Below are 8,410 nucleotides of genomic sequence, written 5' to 3' on the forward strand. Positions count from 1 at the left end.
ACTATATATATATATATTTCAATACTCAAGAGCATTATATTTTCAAATCTAGCAGACTAGCACCATGCATGCATGTCTTTTAAGGGTCAGCTAGGATTGGTTTCGATTCAAAATATGAGATAGTTATAAATAAGAGTTGAAACTTAAATAAAATAATATTGAAATAATATTTATTTAATATTATTATTATTTTAAATTTTAAAAAATTGAATTTTTATTATATTTTATTTAAAAATTTAAAAAATTATAATGATAAGATGAGATGAGATAAAATATGTAATTCGATCTCCAAATAATATTCCAGCTAATATATATATATATATATAATTATATAAAAGTCAAGTTTGACTTTCTGACTTGACATTCGTACTGCGCATTAGTCGGTGGGAAAGTTTTAGATGTTTAGAAACAAAAGCTCAAGCGGTGGAGTATGATTAATTTAGACGTTTTGCCCTTTTGAATTTATCATTGTCCATATTCGCCATTTCACAATCACTCAAGCGGTGCACAAAAGAAATCCAAGATTACATTCAAACGTCGGTGTAAAGTGGGGATCGAGTTCAAAATTAAAGAGCCAAGCGGTGCAAACATGAAAGTGAAGAGCAAACACGAAGCGATGTTTCTACAGATTTATAAAGGCACCGCTTATATGACATGTACAAACTAGCCGTTATCACATGAAGAGGCAACCGTTTATCATAAAAGAAATCGAAGAGTCAACCGTTATCGAGTGTTGCAAAAAACAAACCGAAGAGGCAAACGCGTTGAAACCAAAGAGGCAAATACGAAAGCCAGGTTTCTTTGTTTCATCCTTTCGATCATATATATTTTGGAAATTTGCTTTTCTTTATTTTACTTTCTTCTCCGCTCCTCTGCTCGCTCTCTCTCAAATCACCACGAGGCCAAGCCACTGTGTATACATTTCTGCATTAAATTGTCTTTCAGGTGTGGAGGTGCCATCAGGTTGTAAGATATATTGAGGTCGTGCTGACGTTCGAAGGAAAATTAAACAGGTGAGTGCCTTTCGTGTGTGTATATAAATATACAACTGTTTAATTTGAATTGCTAATATTATCTGTTACAATTGAATGTTAAAGACTGTAAAACTTAAAGATTCATAAAACTTAAGGGTTACAATTAAAACTTAAAAGACACCATCCCTCTGATTTTGGTTCAGAAAGATTAATGCGTTAAAAAAGGTGCTTTTGTTCGCCTTTCTTAGTCCAAAATGGGGTAAACACTATTTTCCCACGTTGGCTTCGAAGCTTTCCATGAGATGTCTTTGAAGCATCAGACTTAGCAATGGGAAGCTCCTCTTCCAGCAATGTAATCACTAGCCTGCCTGGAAATGAGTTTAAACCCAGTCGGCAAACAAAAATTAGTTAAATAAAGTATTCAAAAGAAGAAGAAATATGTATGGCTTCAATCCAAGCAGAAACTTAGAATAGAAATAAACCTCTTCATTGCCTGCCTGGAAAGCTAATATATTTATGATCAATTTTCCATAATTTTGTTTGACCTTATTTTATTTTTATTAGGTAAATAGTTTGGATGATAGGTGATCTGACGGTGTGAGGCCATTTTCTAAGGATGTTCTAGGATTTTTTTTCCTTGCTTTCTTCACACATTGGCAACCATGTCTAATAAACATTTATGTTTGCAACATGAGTTTGAAACAATACTGTTAGATGGCATCTCATTATGAAGTGGTATTCATATATGGAATGATGCCTTGAGTTTGAACTTCAAATGGGCAGAGAGCCTGTAAAGCCATCAAAATGCGTCATTCTTTTTTTTGTATTTCATCAATTTTTTATGTTGTGACATCATTAAAAGACAACATTGTTTTATGTTCGGTTTTGCCAATGGTGCGATTTTCTTTTCCAATGGCATGTAATTTTTTTTTGTTAAAATATATATGCTATGATTTCGGGTCACTTGGCCACCATCTCTCAATTTACTTCTGTATTTGTTAAAAATCAAGTTACCGTTATGTCATATGGCATATATTTAAACCAAAAAAGGATAAATTTTTTGAAGAAAAAATTAAGTGGTTGTAGTTCCAAGATTTTGAAGGATAACAAATAAATTCCAATCTAAATGATTCTTCTGTGCATGGATTCATGGGGAGAAAAACAGGAAGTATCCGAATGACATGTTTTCCAATACTCTGTTATAAAATCTGATTTTTTAAACCAAAAAAGGGAAAATTTTTGGAAGAAAAAATAAGTGGTTGTAGCCGAATGATGTGTTTAATTCCCAAAACTCTGCTAAAAAATCTGAGTTTTTTAAGTCAAAAAAGGGAAAAAGTTTGGAAGAAAAAATAAGTGGCGCCGGTAGTTCCATGATTTTGAAGGATGGCAAATCTACTCAACTATCATATCTTAATTCAAACTATTTTACTATTATTAATAAATCATTTTATTATTATTTTTAATTTTCATATAATAATAAATTATGTATAATAAACTATTTAAATTCATAAAATTCAACATAAATAATGATCCGTGCATTGCGCCGGTTATAGACTCGTGTATACAATAAGAGGAGTAATAAGTTGCATTATTAGAGTACTGTAAGACATTCGCCTCTGATGATCATCACTGTCAGATCATATTGGGATTGATACTCATATATATATATATAACTGAAAGAAATGGACGATATGTCCTATCATTCTTTGTGTGAGAGCAATTATATATATGAGGCTAGCTAGCTATATATCATATATTTGAGAATAGTACTACTACTGTTTAAGTACTATGTATTTTTGTGACATTATTATTGATGAGAATATTTAATAGTTATCCTTGTTATATATTGTAATTAATTAGATGCATGCGTCGCTTTTCCATTAATATTGATAGATCCTTGTCTACGTCTGCTTACGGCTTTATATCATGTTGACATGATTACTATATATAATAGATCAAAACTCTTAATTAAACGAAACAATAGTGTCAGAGAATACAAATTTATTAGGGGCACAGCTACTAAAGCGCCTTCAAGAAGACCATGCATTAATCATTTGTGTCCAGATCGATCGATATACATGTATATATATGTATATATATTTATATATTCCCAGTTTGTAACATTCTTTCATATATATAACGTGCCGATCTTAATTTCTATTTGGTAGCTAAGAAAATGGACAAGAATCATGGCAAATCCAATCTGAGAACCAACCATGCAAACGATTGAATCATGATGACAAATCGCAGAATTAGTAATTGAATAAATTGCATCAAATTAATTAGCTTAATCTCTTGAATTGTTCGATACTGGCAAATTAATGGAGCTTGCTGCATGTGCGAGGATGGATCTTTTCTACTGTGAAATACAGGATCATGTTGATCCTGTCCACATCGATGACAACTTGCCATGCGGGGGGAAACGCCTTAAATATTCCTTGGAAGTTGATGGTGGCCGGTGCTAGAGATTGTGGGGAGGGGCTGACCAATTAGAAAGGGATCGACCTAGGAGATTAGGTTTTGAAAATGAAATATGCATGGAACCTAGGCCGGGCGGTCGATTATTGCCTAGTCTTTTTCTTTCTTTTTTACCTAATGTGAGACCTGCTCTAAGCTGCAGCGGTAAATTGGAGGGCCGACTAGCTTTGTCAATTACCATGTTGACATGGAATGAGAAATCTTTGAATAATAATAATGAAATATTAGTAAAATTGTTTGAGTTAAAATGTTTTATAGTATTTAAAAAAATTAGAGAAAAAAAAGTTTGAATAAAAGAATGATAAAGTTAAAATATTATTATAATATTAATTTTATTTTAGAATTTAAAAATGTTGAATTATTTGAAAGTTTATTTGAAAGTTTGAGATAAAGTTATAATAATTAGATAATGATTAGATAAAAAATTAAAAATTAAAAGTGTTTGTGTTTAAGTAGTACTGTTAATTAATTAGATCCTGTTGAGATTAAATAAAATAAGATGAAAAGAGTTGAGACTATCTCAACATCCAAACGTAACCTAGCTAATTATAAATTTGACCGGCCCATACTGAAAGTTAAAATAAAAACTGCATAAAAATTATATTTATTTATTATATAGCTAGCTAGCGTTTAACATCTAATTACCTAAATATATAGATGGACGATCGAGACGACGTTTAGCTAAACATCCATCATTAAACTTTGAATCCTTGATCATTGTCCTTTATTTTCACTTGGAAGTAAAACCATGGATATCGGTATTAATGCATGAGAATACAAGCAGATCGCCGCTAGCTGTACGTAAATGCAGTGCATCATGCGGTGGTGTATGGTATTAACAGCCGGTAATATTATCGGTTGGTGTATATAGTGTGAGTGATATTGAGTAATGTTACATACAATCATTTCTTAGTACTCTTTGTACACTTTACTAATATGATTACATGAATTAATTTTTTTTAATATTTAACCAATCATATCAATGAAATGCATAAAAAAATACGCAAAAGTAACTATACATATAATTTATGTTTTTTTATATAAGTCTCACATTCATCCTCTTTTTATTAAAAAATTGTGTAAAATTTATACATTTTAAGATTATAAATATTATATGATCTCTCCAACAAAAGCAACATCTTCCTGCTTACATTTTGTACGTACGTTTCAGCTTTTTGCTTCAATTTTACGTAAAAGTTTCCAGCAATACGACTTAGGCTCGTTTCCTTGCATAGATCATGAGATGAGATTAGAAAAAGATTAAATAAAATATGGTTGTAATAAAAAATTTTAATATTATTTTTATTTTAAAATTTGAAAAGATTGAATTGATAATTATATTTTATATAAAAATTTAAAAAAATTATAATAATTAAATAAGATAAGATATAAAAGCAAACGAGACTTACAAAATTTATAAGCATGAAATATTCGTACAGATCTGTAGTACTTTTGTTATTTGGACCTCCAAATGGCTGTTCAAGTTGGTGTAGACTCGGGCCTGTTGATCTGTCGTGCGTTTGGGCTTCATTTCTTGAGAAATTGAGTGCCAAGGCCCAAAACCATTGTCATTGCATGAGCTGGATTTCAATACGGTGGGTGCGATCCTGCGTGTCAAAAACTTTTGCTATGTTATAAACAACTTTCAATGGAGACAACGATGCATCCAGCTTTGATCTCCTCACCATCTTTGTGTATTTGAAGGGGAATCTTTTCAGATAAAAACAGCCATCAACGGAGGCAACGATGCGTGCATCATCTTTATCTACCATATTATTTATCGCCTCTTCATCACTAGTAGTACTTCAACTACACACGTTCTCGATCTTCTTCTCAACTCTTCCATCATCTTTATCCTCGATGTATTCTAGAACCCATGCATGCTACTACCATATTATTTAAAATCTCAGGGTAAAAAGGTTATTTTGTTCTCGATTATGTGGATGACATGTAACAAGTATATAATTTAGTTCAAACTTTTGAATGGTTGGGTTGGGAAAGCATGCATAGTGATTGAAACCACGAGAGAGAAGCGTTTTCTAACTCAATTTGGAGTAAATGAGGATATATGGTTGAAATTTTGAAACCATTTGTATCTCTTCAACCTTTCTGTTGGCATGCCTCCGGATTGGCCCAACCAAGAGAAGGTTATTGGGAACTTTCAACCAGTGCAGTGAAGTATGCTGGAGGAATTCCATTAGCTCTAGAGGTTTTAGGTTCTTTTCTATCGAAGTGAACCATTGATGATTGGAAAGAAAAATTAGAAGAGTTACGAAGAACTCCCGATCGATGATAAGATTCAGAGAATATTTAGAATAAGCTTCGAGTCATTAAATTTGAACACGAAGAACATATTTCTTGATATTGCATGTTTTTTCATTGCTATGAAGAAAGAACATGTCATTGAAATATTCAAGGGCCATGGTTTCATTCCAGGTATGAGTATTGGTATTCTCATCAATACATCCCTTTTGACAATTGATTATTACAGAAAGTTGAGAATGCATGATTTGGTACGAGATGTGGGAAGGGAGATTGTTCGTGAAGAATCATTCCGTTATCCTGGAAAACGTCGCAGATTATTGTTTCACGAGGATGCCGTGAATATATTACGAAATCATTCAGTAAGAGACATTTACATTTATGTAAACATCATCTCCATGTACATAGACACATAGTACCATCTGTGTTATGTAGATATGCAAGAGAGTTTATTGATTTTGCCAAGAATGCTTCATAGTTTGAAGAGAGCACAGTTTTATTTTTAGTTAAATTTTGGCAAGAGAGTCATTATTAATCTAAAGTTTTGTTTTTCCAGGGGACAGATGTAGTGGAGGGTCTCGCTTTAGATACACTTTGACTTCAAGAAGAACATTTTCAAACTGAGGCATTTGCAAGCAAGAAGAATTTGCAGTTTCTCGAAATTAATGGTGCACATATCGATGGATGTTTTAAGAGGCTATCCAAAGAGCTAAGATGGCTTGGTTGGGATAAGTGGCCCCTAAAATTTCTTCCACCAAAGTTTCATCTTGAGCACCTTCTTGTGCTTGAAATGCGATACAGTAATATCAAAAACTTCTGGAAGAAGAACAATATGGTATAACAAGCCTTACAAGAGATTTTTCTGGTTTTTTTATTTTTTCTTTTGCGCGGTTCTCTGTTTACAGGTGTTGATCAACAAGTTGAAAGTCCTTGATCTTGGCTACTCAAAAAATCTCACAAAAATCACCAAACTTCTTGCAAGTCCCAAATCTAGAGAGACTGATACTTGAAGGTTGCACAAGCATGGCTGCGCTTCATGAGTCTATGGGACATCTAAAAGGGCTTGTTTTTTTGAACTTGAGGGGATGCAAAAAGCTTAGGAATGTTCTGAGGAGCATATCTAACCTAGAATCTCTTAAAACTCTTCATTTGTCGGGGCTGCTCAAGATTTGATGAGGATGCAGAGAAATGGGTGGATATGATATTGGCTTCAAAAGAGCAGGTTACAAATATTAATACATTCTATGCTGGTAATTCGAATATTATTAATGGAACTTTATCCACCAGCTTATTGAGATGGGAAAGTCAAGAATCCTTATCAACTTGGTTGTCTCATATTTTTGAGATGATAGTGACAACAATTTTGAAGTACCCCAAAAGTTTGCTACGAGGAGCTTCCCATTTTGGGTTTCGTACTTTGGATAGTCTTGTTCTTAGAAATCACAATTTATCAGAGGATCAGATTCTCGTTGAACCCGAGAATATATCTTCCCTTCGATATTTGGATTTTTCTGTAAACAGCTTCTCTCTTCTACCTGATTGCATCGATCGCCTTCCTAGGCTAAAAATATTGGTTTTGAAGAACTGTAATTATCTTCGCTCAATTTCACAATTCCCGGCAAATATAGGTGCTTTGATGTTAACTGGTTGCTCATCAATGGAAAGACTATCAATTCAGTCGAATACTACGTAAGCAACTGCTATAAACTGGTCGAGATCGAGGGCTTAAATTTGGAGTCCGTGTTATTCGTTGTAGCGGCAGGTTGTCACAATCTATCTTCTGATTTCAGAAATAGACTGCTTCAGGTATTCTCTGTCTCTGTCTCTCCTCTCTCTCTCTCTTGAAGTAATTTTTTTATTTTTCTTTGGAAACCGTTTCCTGGTGTTGGTTAACCCTACATCACTCTCTCTAGATCTGGCAGTAAGATTCCAAATTGGTTTACTCATAAGAGAAATGGACCTTCAATATCTTTTCGGCTACCTTCACTTTCAGTTACTGAGATTCATGAAGTTCATCTTTGCACTGTTTATGGAAGGAAGATAAAATCCCATGTGCGGACCACTAGTGGGTGACATATTTTTCACTTTCGGATACTGAGATTCATGAAGTTCGTGTGAGAAAAAAGCATTTCCTGCCATATTTATTATCTGAAATAGGCATTTCCGACAACATCATTCGCCACAGTTAACTTTTCTGGCGGGTAAGCTCCACTCGTGTGTGACATATTTCCCACGAAAACTGTATATTTTCAACGACTATCATATGCCAGAAATAATAGAATTCTGGACAACAATTAAATTCGCAGCTACACTGAAAGTATTTGTTGAACCTAAAGTTTCAAGTTTTATGTGATTATAAATCTACACATAAATTTTGATGATAACAAATGAATTCAAAGAATAAAGGAGTTTCAAGTTTAAGTTATTCACACAATGGAGTCAAGCATATCAAAGAACTAAGCATGAGCAAGAAGGAAACAAGTTCATATTAAAGTCATAGAGTAATGTTGTAAATCTCTTAAAATTTGAAATTAAGATTAATGATCAAAATTAATATTTTATCATAAAGCATTAAAATACATTTTCTACATGTGCATGAATATTTTTGAAAATTAAATTTGAAAATTTTGAAAGATGATTGATTGTCATCTTTCACATGTGCATGTTTTATTTGAATATTTTCAAAAGTGATTGAT

At 32.9% G+C, this 8,410-nt stretch overlaps 1 long non-coding RNA gene across 1 annotated transcript; it reads left to right on the top strand.

Annotated features, from left to right (window-relative positions):
- Nucleotides 1-503: 503 nt before the first annotated feature.
- Nucleotides 504-1,850, top strand: LOC122289480. Its single transcript, XR_006236173.1, has 2 exons — nt 504-795; nt 946-1,850. It is a non-coding gene; the product is annotated as an uncharacterized LOC122289480 (long non-coding RNA).
- Nucleotides 1,851-8,410: the final 6,560 nt, after the last annotated feature.

This window comes from Carya illinoinensis, chromosome 12, assembly GCF_018687715.1.
Source record: "Carya illinoinensis cultivar Pawnee chromosome 12, C.illinoinensisPawnee_v1, whole genome shotgun sequence".
Classification (NCBI taxonomy): Eukaryota; Viridiplantae; Streptophyta; class Magnoliopsida; order Fagales; family Juglandaceae; genus Carya; species Carya illinoinensis.